Source organism: Macaca thibetana, chromosome 18 (assembly GCF_024542745.1).
Source record: "Macaca thibetana thibetana isolate TM-01 chromosome 18, ASM2454274v1, whole genome shotgun sequence".
NCBI lineage: Eukaryota > Metazoa > Chordata > Mammalia > Primates > Cercopithecidae > Macaca > Macaca thibetana.
In genome coordinates, this window is record NC_065595.1 from 71,041,419 (window position 1) to 71,057,286 (window position 15,868).

Sequence of the window (15,868 nt, forward strand, 5' to 3'; positions counted from 1 at the left end):
GCAGGGACAGGGAAGTCCAGGGCCGGAGTCAGGGCCAGGACATGGACAGGGCAGAAACAGAAATATGGCAGGATCAGAAAGGGGCCAAGGCAAGGTCAAGGCCAGAGAAGGACCACAGAAAAAGAATGGCCAGGGAGGGCCCAGAACAAGGGCAGTCCAAAGACAGGGCCAGGGCAGGGCAAGGCCAGGGTAGGGCAGGGTCAGGGTAGGGTGAGGGTAGGGCCAGGGCAAGGTCAGGGCCAGGGCAGGACTAGGATAGCACAGGGCCGAGGCAGGGCCAAGGCAGGGCAGGTCCAAGGAGGGGCCAGAACAACAGCAGGATCAGGGCAGAACCAGGACCAGGACAAGGCAAAGCCAAGGCCAGGGCAGGGCAAGGCCAGGGCAGGGCCAAGGCAAGGACAGGGCTAGGGTATCATAGACTATGGCGAAAAACAGGGCAGGGCCATAATAGGGGCAGGACAAGAAACAGAGCCCAGGCAAGCCTAGGGTGAGGGCCAAGGTAGGGCCAGGGCTGGGTCAAAGCAAGCATAGGGCCAGGGCAGGGCCAGGGAAGCATAAGGCCAAGGCAGGGCAGGGCCAGGACATTGCCAAGACCAGGGCAGGACCAGAAAATGGCCAGGGCAAGGACAGGACCAGGTTTGGGGCAGGAGCAAAACACGGGCAAGAACAATGCAGGTTCATGGCACAACCAGGGTCCAGGACAGGGTCAGGGCAGGGCCAAGGCAGGGTCTGGGCCATGGCAAGATCAGAGACAGGGCTCAGGCTAGGATAGTGACAGGGCCAGAATCAGGGGAAGGGCCAGAGCAGTGCAAGGCAAAGGTAGGGCCAGGCATTTCAGGGTCAGGGCCAGGGCAGAGCTACAGTAAGGTTTCAAGCAGGGAAGGGCCAGGGCCAGGACAGGGCCAAGGGCTGGGTTAGGACCAGGGCACAGCCAGAACAGGGGAAGGGCAAGAGCAGGGTAAGTGTCATGGCCAAGGCCAGGGTAGGAACAGGGCCAGAAATATGGCAGGACCAGGGGAAAGGCCAAAGTCAGGGCAGGGCATGCTATGGCCAGTATAGGACAGGACCAGAGCTGGTCCACAGAGAGGGCAGGGCCGAGACCAAGGCAGAGCCAGGCCAGTGCCAGGGCGGAGGCAGTGTCAGGGCACGTCCAGGGCGGGGCCAGGGCCAGAGCCAAGCCAGGGCACGGCCAAGGCAGGGTAGGGCAGGGCAGTGGCATGGCTGGGTCCGTGCTGGGACAGGGCAGAACAGGGGAAGATGATGGTAGGGGCAGGGCAGGGACAGGCCAAGGTAGGGCCAGGACACCTCCAAGTCCAGTTCAGGGCAAGGGCTAAGGCTGGAGAAAGGCCAGGGCCAGGGCCAGGTCTGGGCTAGGGCCAGATCCAGAGCAGGGCCTAGCCAAGGCTAGGGTGAGGGCCAACTTAGGACCAGGGCAGGGTCAAAGCCAGAGTAGGGTAAGGGCAGGGTCAGGGCAGGTGATGACACAGCCAGAGCACGGCAGGGCAGGGTGGTGCCAAGACCAGGGGCTGATCAGGGTCAGTTCAGGGCTGAGGAAAGGCTAGGGCCAGGGCGGAGCAGGGGCAGGGCCATGGCAGAGTCAGGGCAGGTCCTTGGCAGGGCCAGGGCAGTGGCAGGGGCAGGGCCTGGATAAGGGTAGGGCCAGAACCAGGGTTACAGCAGGGCCAGGGACCCGGCTTGGCCAGGACAGGGTCAGAGCCAGGCCATAGTGAGGGCAGGGCAAAAGCCAAGGAAGGGTCAGGACAGGTCCAGGGAGGGGCCAGTGCCAGGCAGGGCCAAGGCACAACCAGGGCAGGGTAAGGCAGGGCAATGGCACCACTCAGCCATGGCAGAGCGAGGTCAGTGCCAGAGGAGAGCAGAACAGGCAGGGCCATGGTAGGGCCTGGGCAGGAATGGGCCAAGGCAGGACCAGGATACATCAGGGCCAGGATATGACCAAGGCCAGGTCAGGGCCCTAACAGGACTAGGACCATGACTGTTGGCAGGACCAGGGTCAGGACAAGGGGCGGGGCCAGAGCCAAGGCAGGGCGAGCACAGATTCAGGGAAGGTCCAGGGCAGAGGCAGGGCCAGGACCTGGGCCACTGAAGGGCCAGTGCAAGGGAAGGGCCAGGGCAGGGCAGGGCTGGGACAGGCCAGGTAACGGTAGGGCAGGTCGAGGGCAGGGCCAGGCCGAAGGCATACAACCTACCTAGGTTGAACCATGAAAACATCCAAGACCAGAACAGATGAGTAACAAGTAATGACATTGAAGCCATCAGAAAAAGTCTCCCGGTAAAGAAAAGCCCAGAAACTGATGGCTTCACTGCTGATGGCTTCCCACCAAACATTTGAAGACCCAGTACCAACCTTACTCAAACTATTTTGAAAACAGGAGGGAATACTTCCAAACTTATTCTGAGGCCATTATTACCCTGGTACCAAAATCAGACAAAGACATCACAGAAGGAAACTACAGTCCATTATCTCTAATATTGGTGCAAAAATCCTCAACAAAATTCCAGCAAATCAAATTCATTATATTTGATTCAAATTCAAAACAATACATTAAAAAGATAATTCATCATGATCAAGTGGGATGTATCCCTGGGATGCAAGGGCCATTCAACACACAATCAGTGTGATACACCATATCAACTGAATAAAGGACAAAAACCGTATGATCGTGTCAATTGAAACTGAAAAAGCACTTGATGAAATTAAACATCCCTTCATGCTATAAATCCTCAAAAAACCAGGTACAGAAGAAACATACCTCACCATAATAAAAACCACACGAGAGAGACCCACAGCTAGAATCAGACGGAATGCGGAACATGGAAAGCTTTTCCTCTAAGATCTGGACCATGATAGGGATGCCACTGTCACCACTGGTATTTAACACAGTACTGGAGATCCTGGTTAAAGCCGATGGTAGAGGGCGGGTTGGGTGCGCTATTGGGGGCTACACTGTCCGCGGCAAGGGGCTGGTTTGGGGGCGATACACTGCCTGCGGCGGGGTGCGGGTTAGGGGTGCTGTCGGGGGCTACACTGCCGGCAGCGGGGTGCGGTTTAGGGGTGCTGTCGGGGGCTACACTGCCTGCAGCGGGGTGCGGGTTAGGGGTGCTGTCGCGGGCTACACTGCCTGCGGCGGGGTGCGGGCTGGGTGCGCTATCCAGGGCGTCAGTCCCCACGGCTGGGGGATGGTTGGGGGTGCTGTCCGCTATCTGGGGCTGTACTGCCCGTTGTGGGGAACATGTTGGGGACCTTAAAGATCCGTGGCTGAACTCTTCACGGCCGGGAGCAGGTTGCAGCGCTCTCCGGGCTGTCACTGCCCGCGGCAGGGGCGTGGGTTGGGGATCCAGTCCGTGGCTGCATGGCTCACGGCAGGGGGCAGGTTGGGGGAGTTATCTGGTGCTGCAGTGTCCGAGGCGGGGACGGGTTAGGCGCGTTACTGGGTGCCACACTGCAGTGGCGAAGCGGGGGCGTTAAGGGCACCATCCCGGACCAACAGCGGGCGGTGGGTTAGGGGCGCTCTCAGGGGCTGCCCTGCTCCTGGCGGCAGAGGTTGCAGCAACAGCAGCGGTCTCCAAGGTAGGAGGCTTCCTCCTCTCCCGGGACTCCGGACTCTAGAGGGCGACCTCCTCCCGCGCCTGCGCCTGCGCCTGCTCCAGCGCAGCGCGCGCACAGCATTTCCGCGGGAACCCGGAGCACAGCGGGGCCGGCTAGTTCCTGGCTCTCGCGCTGCGTTGCGGAGACTGCCTGTGACCCCCAGGCACGCTGGACACGGAGTAGCAGACACCACAGGGGCACAGGGCCCTGTGGGTGGAGGCATCAGGATCAGGAACCTGCACGTGGGTGGGAGGGCTGGCTGGGTCTGAGTTCCTGCTAGCTCTGCGCCCCGAGGAGCGTAGCCCTGGTGGGCCAAGCGGTTCCTGTGGACTGGGGAGCCAGGCAATGTGGTGTTTCCAGGCCCCAGTTCCTGGCCAGCTTGGGCCGAAAGGAGAGGCTGGACTTGGAGGGTGGGTATGAGTGCCTTCCCTGAGACTGGCCCCTGCCACCCAGGCCAGCATGAGAAGGTGAGGCTCTAACGCTACCACTCCCTGTATTCTTCTCCAGGTTTTTTTGGCTTTGCCTGCCCAGCTGCTCCGCGCCAGGTGGAGGAAGAGCCACATACTGGAGGCTGGAGCCTGCAGATGGCCTGGGGCTGCCGCTCACGTTGCTGTGGTTGGTGGCGGCTACAGAGACCGCAGCGTGCCAGAGTGGTAGGAGGACAGCAGGCTGCGGCCATGGCAGGGGCAGGGCTGCAGGGGTGGCTAGGTGGTAGGAGCTTTGTAGGGTGTGCTAGTGCATTGAGGGCAACAGCAGCGATGGTTGTATTGACATCTGCGCTAGTGGTGGCAGCAGCAGCCCTTAGGGGGCCAGGAAGGGGAAGTAGGAGCACTGCGTGACCTGCCCGGCCAGGCCTTGGGTGAGTAGGAAGCTTTGGGTGCTGTACCAAGGGCCTCAGTGGAAGCGAGAGAGGAACAGCCAGGGCAAGGAGGAGTCCTCCCCATTCTCCTGCAGTCCCTGCAGGGCACCCTCGTCCTGCTGGCGCATGAGCCAGGTGTGAGTGTCAGCACATTATCTCTCTTTTTTTTTTCATTCATTTTAAATAATTAGGCAACCACGATTCAGAGAGGTTGCGTAATTAGCCCATGATCCCATAATTAACAAGTAGCCAACCCATGATTTGAACATGAGCCTACCTGGCCCCCAAATCACTTCTCTTGAGACCTGTGCAGCAATGGGATCAAGGTACGGGTCCAAATCAGATCAGTTCAGAAAGTCACATTTTGTTTTACGTTAACACTCTTTAGAGTCCTTTTTAGAAGCTTGGTTAGTTCAGAAATTTGTCTTAATGTACTTGACAATTGCGGTGGTAACCAGCACCTTATTTTTACCATCAACGTTTTTAGGTCAGATCTCACTCAGCTGGGCTACAGGGCCCTAGGTTTTCCATAAGCAACATCAGGCAAGTCCTGGAGAGGAATAGTTTGCTACAGGTGGTCTGCATATAGACTATGTTATGTTAATTATATTTTGCTCACACTCAAAGGAAATGTTAATTGATTTCTCTATTTTCTGACTTCTCTCGTTTTCCCTTTAGGCAAGTACATTGCCTAGTTCCATGAAGCTTTTCTTTTTCTCCAGAGTCCTTTTTTTTTCCCCATAAGTTTTCTGTATTCTTCTCTTGATTTTTTGTTTGTTTGTTTCTTCTCTGCTTTTCTTGGTGATTTTTTCTTCTATTATTATGCTCATGCCAGCTAAATATTCTTCATTTTTCAATAGACAGAATCAAAAGCACATAGAGTTTCAGGATTTTAAGGGATCTTAGAGACTAAACAAAATATTCTTTAGTATTTCTATCTGTGTTGAATGTCTGCCTCAAGTGGTTGTTCAGGTGAAGAACCTAAAACTCAAAGAGAGTAAGTGATTTCTTTGGGTATACTTTGTAGCATACATGAGATTCAAACTCAGTTTCCTTAATTCAAAGCGTAGCTTCTTGTGTATCATCCTGTCGGTGAGTGTTTTAATAATAGAAAAGAGAGAGTGGGTCTAGTGATCCCAATGGAAGAGGATGAGAATGGAATGAGCTGGTGAACCTTAATGGAAGCAGATAAGACTGGAATTAGCAGTCTATGACTGTTCTCTCTTTACACCCTCACCGTATTTTACTCATTTTAATTGTAGACCTAGTGTTACATGTTTCTGTCCTTGTTTCTTATCACATATCCCTACTTGAATATAGGGTGGAATCTGTCTTTTGTTTATATTTTTGGCTTCTCTCAGGATATGGCATGATTTTATAGGTGCAGTGAATAAAGAAATACAATGTTTTCTAAAGTTGTGTTTTTTTTTTAATAGGAGGAAGCAACAAAACCATCAACTAGCAAAAACAAAAATGGTGTTATTTAAAGTGCTCCATGAAAGCAAACAAATAATAATAATTTTGTTTTTTGTGTACAAAAATTAGAGGTGGTAAGTTAGTGAATATCTCTAAAAAAGTATTGGCTTAAATGCTATTATTAAACAAATCCAAGTGTGGCAGCTCATGCCTTAATCCCAACACTTTGGGAGGTCAAGGTAGGCAGATCACTTGAGCCCAGGAGTTTGAGACTTGCCTGGGCACCATGGCAAAACCCGGTCTCTGTTTTTAAAAAAACTGCAAAAATTGGCTGAGTGTGGTAGCACAGTCCGGTAGTCCCAACTACTTGGGAGGCTGAGGAGAGAGGACCACTTGAACTGAAGAAGTTGAGGCTGCAGTGACCTGTGATCCCATCACTGCACTCCATTCTAGGTGACAGAGCAAGACCCCGTCTCAAAAAAAAAAATAAATAAATGCAAAACAAAAAAGGAAAGTTGTAGACCCAAATATAATTTTTTTTTGCTATTTTTCTCATATTACAAACTCCTTTTTTCTGAAACTATATCAAACCTGAAGTTTTTTTTTTTGTTATTTTTATTTTATTTAAATATTCATGAATGGAGATAGACTTTGTATATTTGAAATTTACAGTAACTCATAGTCTCCTGAATGTATCTGTGAAGAACATTTTATAGATAAGTCATCAGCAGGATCAGGAGAAGAGGAAAATATAGGATCATCCTGCAGTTCTAAGGTACTGTGTACTGTCATTATAAGTATCGAGGGATATTAAATCATACAATGGGATGCTTGGGCTTTACTTTCTCACCTGTGTGTACTCCCGTAAAGGAATTATTTTCTCACATTTCAGTGTATGATGAATACCATAATTATGTGCTAAGTAGATTACTGCTGCATAGTACAATTCTGCTAATTTGCAGAATTCATTTAAGAAGCCAGCATAATATAATTAAAAAAAAAAATACAGGGAATCACTTCGGGTTCTGAAGATAAGTTTGTTTGTCTAAAAACTAAAGAATTATTCCAGGTCAACCTAGGAGCAAATGTACAATTCTATGGCATATCTGGATGTGTAAATATCCTAATGAGATGCAGAGATAAAGAGTTTAAGCTGTAAGGTTTTCTTTAGAACTTGGAACTTGAAACAATAGTGCCTAGGACTTGAAAGTATTGATATGTTTGGATCATCAGTGTAGATCTGCAAGGAACATTTTATGAGAAGGAAAAGCATGGGAAATAGTCTACGTGTGGAAGTATAAAAACAATTTGGTTTAATAGTGTTTTAATTCTTTTTAACAGTAGAATGCTTTGAGTTTCTTTGTGGCAGTCATGCTTGTAGTAACATAAGTAAAAAATAATAATGGTGTATTCCAAGGCCACAACTGTGGAAAGAGATGGGAACGGCCTGACCTCTTAGGTAGAAGCAGCTGGTGCATAGTGGTACCAGCACTGAGTGGAAGTCAAAAGATAGGTTGGTGTCCTGGTCTTGTCACTTACTAGCTATGGAACCTTGGGAAAAATTATTTAACTTATTTGAATGTCAGTGCCCTTTTTCGTAAAGATGGTACTGATATCTAGCTCTTAGGTATATGTAATGAACAAATGTGGCAAGAAATGTGAAAACATTTTGTAAACTGGAATATATGTATGCAAATATGGGACAAAATGAATCACAATGGGATTCAGTGCCTTAATACATACTGCGAGTCTTTTTTTTTTTTTTACCTTTAGTGAGTACTGTCAAGTAGCCAGTACTGACGAGAGAACAATGAGAAAGTATAGCATAGGTATGTGGATTTCCAGATTGGAGTAGGGTAAGTTTTAGTGGTCTATTACTGGTGATATCCTACGGGAATAGGGTGATTTGGCACCCAGGACCTCCTAATAAGATTTTAAATGTTTTGACCTCAAATAAATTTCTGTCATTGTGTACGGACTGTGTGCTAGGCAGTAAGACAGTGAATACACAGGATGAGGGCTTATCCTAGAGTAGTAGGAACACAAAAACAAGGAAACAACAAACGCATAAGTCACTACAAGTGCTTCCTATAAAGAAAACAGAAAATGTTCAATTACAGAAAATTGAGGAAGTCTGTAGTTAGGATTGGGATGGGAGCGGGAGTTGAATTGTGTAGTCAGAGATCTTTCTGTGTGCCATTTAAGCTTCCTGTTAGAGGCTGAGGAAAAGCAAGCCCCGTGAAAGTCTAAAAGGAGGATATTCTGGACAGAGAAAAATGGATAACAATTGGAGTATGTGCACTTTTGTAATTTAGTTATAGTCAGTTGAAATATAATCTCACTTTTGACACCTTAACTGCATGTCTTATGAAATTTACATTACATAAAACTTTTATCTGGGGAAAGATAGAATCAAGGAAGATATCACATAGATGTGTTTGACTTATAAGAAGAATAGAAGCCGGGCGCGGTGGCTCACACCTGTAATCCCAGCACTTTGGGAGGCTAAGGCAGGTGGATCACGAGATCAGGAGATCGAGACCATCCCGGCTAACACGGTGAAACCCCGTCTCTACTAAAAAATAGAAAAAATTAGCCGGACATGGTGGCGGGCGCCTATAGTCCCAGCTCCTCAGGAAGCTGAGGCAGGAGAATGGCATGAACCCGGGAGGCGGAGCTTGCAGTGAGCCAAGATCACGCCACTGCACTACAGCCTGGGCGACAGAGGAAGACTCTGTCTCAAAACAAAACAAAACAAACAAACAAACAAAAAAGATGAATAGAAATTTGTCAGAATAGTAGAGGAAAACATTTCAGATATAAAGACTGGAGTGTACACTGATGAAGGGGTAAAGAGAAAGTCATATTGGAAATTATTAGTACTAAATAACAGGCTTAGTGTGTTGTTACAAAGGTACTATTATAAAGTGAAGGAAAATATACAGTATTTATCTGTTTCTTTTGGATTTTTAATTTTTTTTGTTTCTGATGGTTTTGTTCACTGATGTTGGGTGGATGAAATTGTGAGTGAATCTATGAGATGAATGTATGGCTTGACTCTGGTGACATCTAGTGTCTTTCCATGTGGTTTGTTGAAGTTTTGGAGAATTAGAAGTATTTTTTCAAGAAGATTAAGCTTTAAACTCTCATTTTATAAAAGAAAAATATGTTTTTTTGTTCATGTTTATAAAGACTATAGCTTTTATCTAACTGTTCTAAGTAGTTCATTTTAATGAAATGTATGGCTTTTTGAGCGGAACAAGACTTAAAATGACATCAGAGGAAGAACAAGAAAGGCTTCAAGGATGTGAAAATAACCAGCTACAGTTATGTAAAAATTTAATTTCAAATTTCTGGTTTTCCTTGCTTTGGTAACATAGCATACTTCAAATGAAATTACCTTTGGACTGTCCCTTTAGAATCAGGTGATTATAATTTAATATTTAATTTGAAAACATTTTAATTGGCTATAAAACTGAAAATATTCTCAGAATCTATAGTGATTTACAGCTAATCTTTTCCCTTGGAAATGAAGCTTAAAAGTTCCTGAATATTGTTTGCTGTTCATTTTTATAACATCCTAAATAATAAAAAAGGTAACATCAAATATTGAATTATAATTTTAAGCAATCAAAATTATGAACAATTTAACACTGATGGCTGCTGACTTGGGTTCATGTTAAAGGAGTAATCATTGCTAATGGGTCAAAATTTGCAACTTTATATATTATGGGTCACTAAATGTATTCTCCAGTGTGATTTTTTATTTTATTTTATTTTTTTTCCGAGACAGAGTCTTGCCCTGTGGCCCTGGCTGGAGTGCAGTAGCTGGATCTTGGCTCACTGCAACCTCCACCTCCCGGGTTCAACCAATTCTCCTGCCTCAGCCTCCCGAGTAACCGGGATTATAGGTGTGCACAACTACTCCCAGCTAATTTTTTGTATCTTTAGTAGAGATGGGGTTTCACCAGGTTGGCCAGGCTGGTCTTGAACTCCTGACCTCATGATCCGCCTGCCTCGGCCTCCCAGAATGCTAGGATTACAAGTGTGAGCCCCCACACCTGTCCCGTGATTTTTAATTGACTTTAGTATCTGTGTTCAGGGAGAGAATGGGGTCATAAAGTCAACCCAACTGCCTGTCACGAGAATGGGAGCTTTGGTGTGAGGGTACAAACAGTAACTTTCTAACTTATTTCATAGAGCAAATCTGTAACTATTGTTAAAATTTTTTAACCTGTTATTAGTGGACCTTGGAATATATTGAAACTTAAGACCATAGTCTATGCAGAACAGGTATATAACACTATCATTTTATAGTACATGATTTGATTTAAATTGTTAGAATTTGGCTTTGTTTTCTGATTAGTGTCGATTTTGATTGCCTACTCACCAGTTAGTAATCTTTGGAAAAAAGCACTCAAGTATGCACTGTTTGTTGAGTATCACTATTTCAGGCACACTGAGATAAAATCTTCCTAAGTGAAGGATGCCTTTGTAATACTGCAAATCACCTTTTAATTCATTTTGGTAAATTAAACACATAACGAATTAATTTTAGTCCAAACAGTTACAAAGTTAACATTGATGGTTGATATTTTTCCCCTATTTTAGGCTAATGCAAATTATTTTTAACTTACTAATTACAATCCAGTGATTGGGAGTAGATAAACATAGATTAAGAAGTTTAACAGTTAAAGTTTTATTATTTTTTAACTTTTATTTTTCCATACTTGATTATTTAATGACAAAGTTATCTTTAAAACATGCACCCTGACAGAAAAGACATCTGACAAACAAAACTAGCAAATTAATCTTCCAGTTTGCATCTGCAAAATATGTCTCTACAAACAGAAGTGAACAAGTACTGTAATAGACAGCATACATCTCTATATGCAGGACTCCTTTGTGTGCAAAACTAGGAGAAAGCATGGGTCAAACAAGGCAAATGAGGGTGGAAAAAACTTTAAAACTTCATCACAATTGAGTTGAAGGAGAGTTTGAATGAAATTTGTGAGGAATCCAAAGCTTCTATTGTTCAGAGGAAGAGCCACTACAGGAAGAAGAAATGAGAAGAACATACCCTCTAATTTGACAAATAATATACATGACTGTTAGGAAAAAAATGCATCTGGAGTTCTCCTGTGTGTAATATTCCAGATATTTTCTGAACAAAAATAGTTCAGTCTCATAAATGTCTTTCCATTTCATTTCTACTCTAGGTCTCTGGAATATGCTTGCCAGTCACCTTCTGATTTTTATTTTAAAAATGAAAATAAAGTATGCTGTGAAAATAATAACAAACCTGACACTGTATATGTTTTTAACACAGACCAGGAGAATTTTTATAATGACACAGAAAGTACAAAAGCAAGGAACCCAGAAGTGGTTACCACTGAAATAAAAGAAGACCAAGAGTGTTACAGGCACATGATGAAAAAAATCACCAAAATAACACTAATTGCAAATAGGACATCAGAAATACGCTGCCTCAGTTTAGTGATCCAAAAAGTCTTTTAGATTTGTGGCTTACCTCCTCCAGAGAAATGGAGCATGTGAGTAAACAAAACGGCATGGTGCTTCTCTTGTTAACAGACATTTATAATAATACAAAACCAATACAGAACTTGTTCCAGAAACCATTATATCATAATTGCAGTGCAAATAACTATAAAAATAGAACTTGGATTAGAAAATGTGCATTCCTCTCCATCACAGTGACAGAACATCAAAAGTACATCTGGAAGAACAGTTACGGCACAGTATACAAAGACTGAAGAATGAAGTAGGCATATTAAAACTAGAGTTCGTGACTTCGAAGAAAGAAAAAGTTCAACTTGAGAAAGACTTAGAGGGCCACTTGCTGCTACGTGGTTTTTTCTCTTGATCAATTATCTGGTGCATTCTAGTTTTTTACTTATGAAAAGCTCTTGTGTAAAATGGGGCTACTAAATACATAATTGTGTGTGGAAATAGATTATTTTTCTATCTAAATGATAGAAGCTCAGGAGAACATTCTACAGTCTTTGTTTCTTAATCAACCCAAGTCTGTCTATCAGTTTTCCAAGGGGCATAGGGACAGGGAAACTAATCTATTCATATGCCATGGATATGGATGCTTGTGAACTAGGGTAAGCATATAGGAAATTGCTTAAACAATGTAATGAGCTCTAGGACCTAATTTTTCCCTATTGAAGATGAATTGCACTTACTTAATAAAGTGGGAAATAAATGGGAAGGAAGCAGTGACATAAAAATCCATCCCTCCTTGAGAGTTGGAACAAATATTTATACTCAAAGGAATCAGTATATTGTATGTTGTGCTTTCAGGTGTGCAAGTTGATTCATTTCACTTAATATGTTGGGGCTTATAATTTCATTATGACCACCTTAAATATATTTGAAAACAAATGTAGATAGATATATCTATTTTTTAATTACCACTTTTACATGTTTCTGTCAAATCAGATTTTAATGTGATTTTATTTAATAGAGTATACGTTTTTGGATGTATAACTTTATCATACAAGTACCATAGATTCTCAGCCAAAAATTTAGTTTTTGACTCCAAAGTAGAAACCTGATGTCTGTACATCAAGTTTTAAAGATAGACAAAAATCTGGTGATACCCACCTTTAAAAGTAAAAGTTGGCCGGGCGCGGTGGCTCAAGCCTGTAATCCCAGCACTTTGGGAGGCCGAGACGGGCGGATCACGAGGTCAGGAGATCGAGACCATCCTGGCTAACACCATGAAACCCCGTCTCTACTAAAAATATAAAAAAAAAACTAGCCGGGCGAGGTGGCGGGCGCCTGTAGTCCCAGCTACTCCGGAGGCTGAGGCAGGAGAATAGCATAAAAACCCGGGAGGCGGAGCTTGCAGTGAGCTGAGATCCGGCCACTGCACTCCAGCCCGGGCTACAGAGCAAGACTCCGTCTCAAAAAAAAAAAAAAAAGTAAAAGTAGATGAGGCCTGTCAGCCCCTGCTGAGGCAATAAGTTACTTTCCCAAAGTGATACTTTGAATTCTTGTGATTAATTTGATGAATGTATCAGGTAATTTATCTGACTCAGCATTATGAAATAGTATTATTGGTTTTGTGTCATAAAATGCTAGGAAATGCCACTTTAGAAGCTTTGGATGAGTCATTTAATCTTTTTTGATAAAGCAGCTGAAGTAAATAATTACTTTCACTGTCTATTCCCCAGCAATAAAATGTCGTGGTTAGTGAATGTGAAATTTGGAAAGCATCTCATTTTCCAGAACTCTACTAGCATTTCAACAGTTTCATTCTCCTTCTTCTGTGGTTTCATATTTGGTTCCTGTATTTCACCAAGCACCATCACAGTTTTGAAGTCCTAGGATCCGAATGAAAAAAGAAAGATAAAAGATAGTGGGGAAAGCTTACCCCAGAGAGGGAAAAGCTTCGTTTCTGTTTGTTCCTGAAGCCCCACAATGTCACATTCTCTAAATCTGGCCGTCAGTGTAAACTCCAGGAGGTAAAGATAGAAGGGGACAGATTTCATGGCTTTGTCCTTTTATTTCTCTGCTTCTGCTCGTCACAAGAGGGTGAAATTTACATTAGACAGCAAAGAGTGGATGGGAAAACACAAATTTGGAACGGGCCCTTTTTGAAAGTTTGGAAAATTGTGTTGTATTCACTCAAACAGAAATAAATCAGACTTTATATGAATTTCAAAGGAAAAACTCACACTATAACTTACATTAATAGTTATATAATGATAAAATGAAAGTAAGCACAAAGTATTTTAATGACTTACCATGACAGACTGAAGTTATAAAATGAATGAAGACAAAAAAGTTCTTTCTGTTGGTTAAAACAATGACAATTAGTATCAAACTTTCATTGCAGCTTGCAGAAAAAATGAAAAAGTGCAGAAATTAAAAAATGGAAGTGTCAAGAAACCTAAATGCTGATGACAGTGACGATGATAATCATGATGAATTAATTTAAGAAAGGAGCAGAAAACCTGATCATCATCAGTTTCCCAGGCAGAAGAGTGAAGAGTATAATAGGTAAGCTTATAGCAATATTTGATAGTAGATTATTGTTATTGTACTATCAAATGAATTCTAATTTCAGGTAATATGCATGCTTAATGAATTTTATACTTTCACTAGGGATATTCTGTCTTGTGTGGTAATCAGAAAAATGCAAGTTAACAAGCAATTAGATACAGTTTTTCCAAGCATATTGGTATTTTATAAAAAAATAACGAGTGTGGGCAAATGTGAAAAAAAAAGTTCTCTCGTACACTTATTTGGTAAATCTTTATTGAAGGGTAATTTAGTAGCATGTATCAAAATTTCAAATATGTCATTCCTTTAATGTGTCAGCTTTACTTCTGAGACTGGATCCTGCAGGAAATACGACTTTACACATACACACAAGTTATGGACATTTATTACATGTTATATGTAACATACAATAGGCCAACATATATATTCTGATATATGTATCTGTGTGTGTGTGTGTGTATGTTTCCCTACTGTATGTTACATATATACGTTGGCCTATTGTATGTTATATATATATATGTTGGCTACATGCATATAGATACACATACACCCACACGTATATGTCTTATGTATTTCTATGTGTATGTTTGTAATGTGTTTATAAAACATCTCAAGTATAACAAAAGTGTGTTGAGGATATTAATATATGTTACATGCTTATATATGTTAAGAATTTTCATTATAGCATTGTCATATCAAAAAGCTGGAGATAGTCTAAAATCCCATTAATGAGGAAATAGGTAAATTGTCATACCCATTAAATAATGTAGTTTGAAACTCTCTTTTAAAAATGAGGTTGGAGCTATAGTATACTGATTATTTCATCAGTAAAATATATTTAAAACATTTAGTTTGATAACACATCTTAAATACCTTTTGTTAGAATATAATATTGTAATTTCTTTTTTTTGAGATGGAGAATCACTCTGTCGCCCCGGCTGGAGTGCAGTGGTGTGATCTCGGCTCACTACAAGCTCCACCTCCCAGGTTCATGCCATTCTCCCGCCTCAGCCTCCCAAGTAGCTGGGACTACAGGCATCCGCCACCATGCCTGGCTAATTTTTTGTATTTTTAGTAGAGATGGGGCTTCACCATGTTAGCCAGGATGGTCTCGATCTCCTGACCTTGTGATCTGCCCGCCTCAGCCTTCCGAAGTGCTGGGATTACAGGCATGAGCCACCGTGCCTGGCCTGTAATTTCTTAATACTTATAATATCTATTGAGTTGCAAAAGGAAACTACTTGCTACCTTGGCACTTCACGTTACCAACAAAATTGCTAGTTACGACATTTGCTTTTTTTTGTTCTCAATGCATGAGTGCTCAAATATTGAATTCTCAGAATAATCTGAATATTCCCAAGGGATTGCACATGGGGATCTGTATTCCATGTAAATATTTGGCGTATTGGTAAAACTTGTTAAACTGTATCAAAGGATCTTTGATCTGCCGAGTCAGGAGTTGACCAGTTTTTTCCTGTAAAGAGCCACATAGTAACTATTTTAGGCTTTCTGGACCAGAAGGTTTCTGACATCTTTCACAGACAATAAATGAATAGGTGGCACTGTGTTCCAAGAAAACTTTACTTACAAAAACAGGCAGTGGGCTGAATTTGGCCCACAAGTACTGATTTGCTGACTCCTGTGCCAAACCAGGGTGCTGCTAATGCAGTGAACCTCCTGTTTAGGGGCACTCTGAATGCCTGCCATTATCCTTTTAAAAGACATTTCAGCATGCACGGCACCATATTTTACCACAGTGACTTCCTATGATATAATTTACAAAAATTCAGTTGACAAAACAAGATTATTTGAATTTTCATCTTTTTTCATCTCATAGAATTTAATATTTTAATATGACAAACCATTTTGTATATTTGATGAGTGTAAAATATCTCAGAGTTGGGTGATTTTTCTCAGGTAGGAAATACTGCCCTTTAGTCTTTCTGTGGTCT

The 15,868-nt window shown here is 43.1% G+C and overlaps 1 protein-coding gene and 1 long non-coding RNA gene across 5 annotated transcripts in view; both read left to right on the plus strand.

The window, feature by feature from the left end:
- The first annotated feature begins 3,708 nt into the window (after positions 1-3,708).
- LOC126941237 (uncharacterized) lies at positions 3,709-8,488 on the plus strand. Its single transcript, XR_007721179.1, has 3 exons — positions 3,709-4,017; positions 4,115-4,260; positions 6,599-8,488. It is a non-coding gene; the product is annotated as an uncharacterized LOC126941237 (long non-coding RNA).
- Positions 8,489-8,644: 156 nt separating this feature from the next.
- Positions 8,645-15,868, plus strand: part of ANKRD62 (ankyrin repeat domain 62) — a 102,789-nt gene continuing 95,565 nt past the window's right edge. The window contains exons 1-4 of one of the 4 annotated variants that reach the window (XM_050767543.1): positions 8,645-9,208; positions 9,676-9,793; positions 11,212-11,434; positions 13,750-13,913. The gene's annotated coding sequence lies outside the window, so the exon portion shown is untranslated. The remainder of the gene's footprint in view (positions 9,209-9,675; positions 9,794-11,211; positions 11,435-13,749; positions 13,914-15,868) is intronic. The other 3 variants (XM_050767544.1, XM_050767545.1, XM_050767546.1) reach the window with 3 other exon arrangements.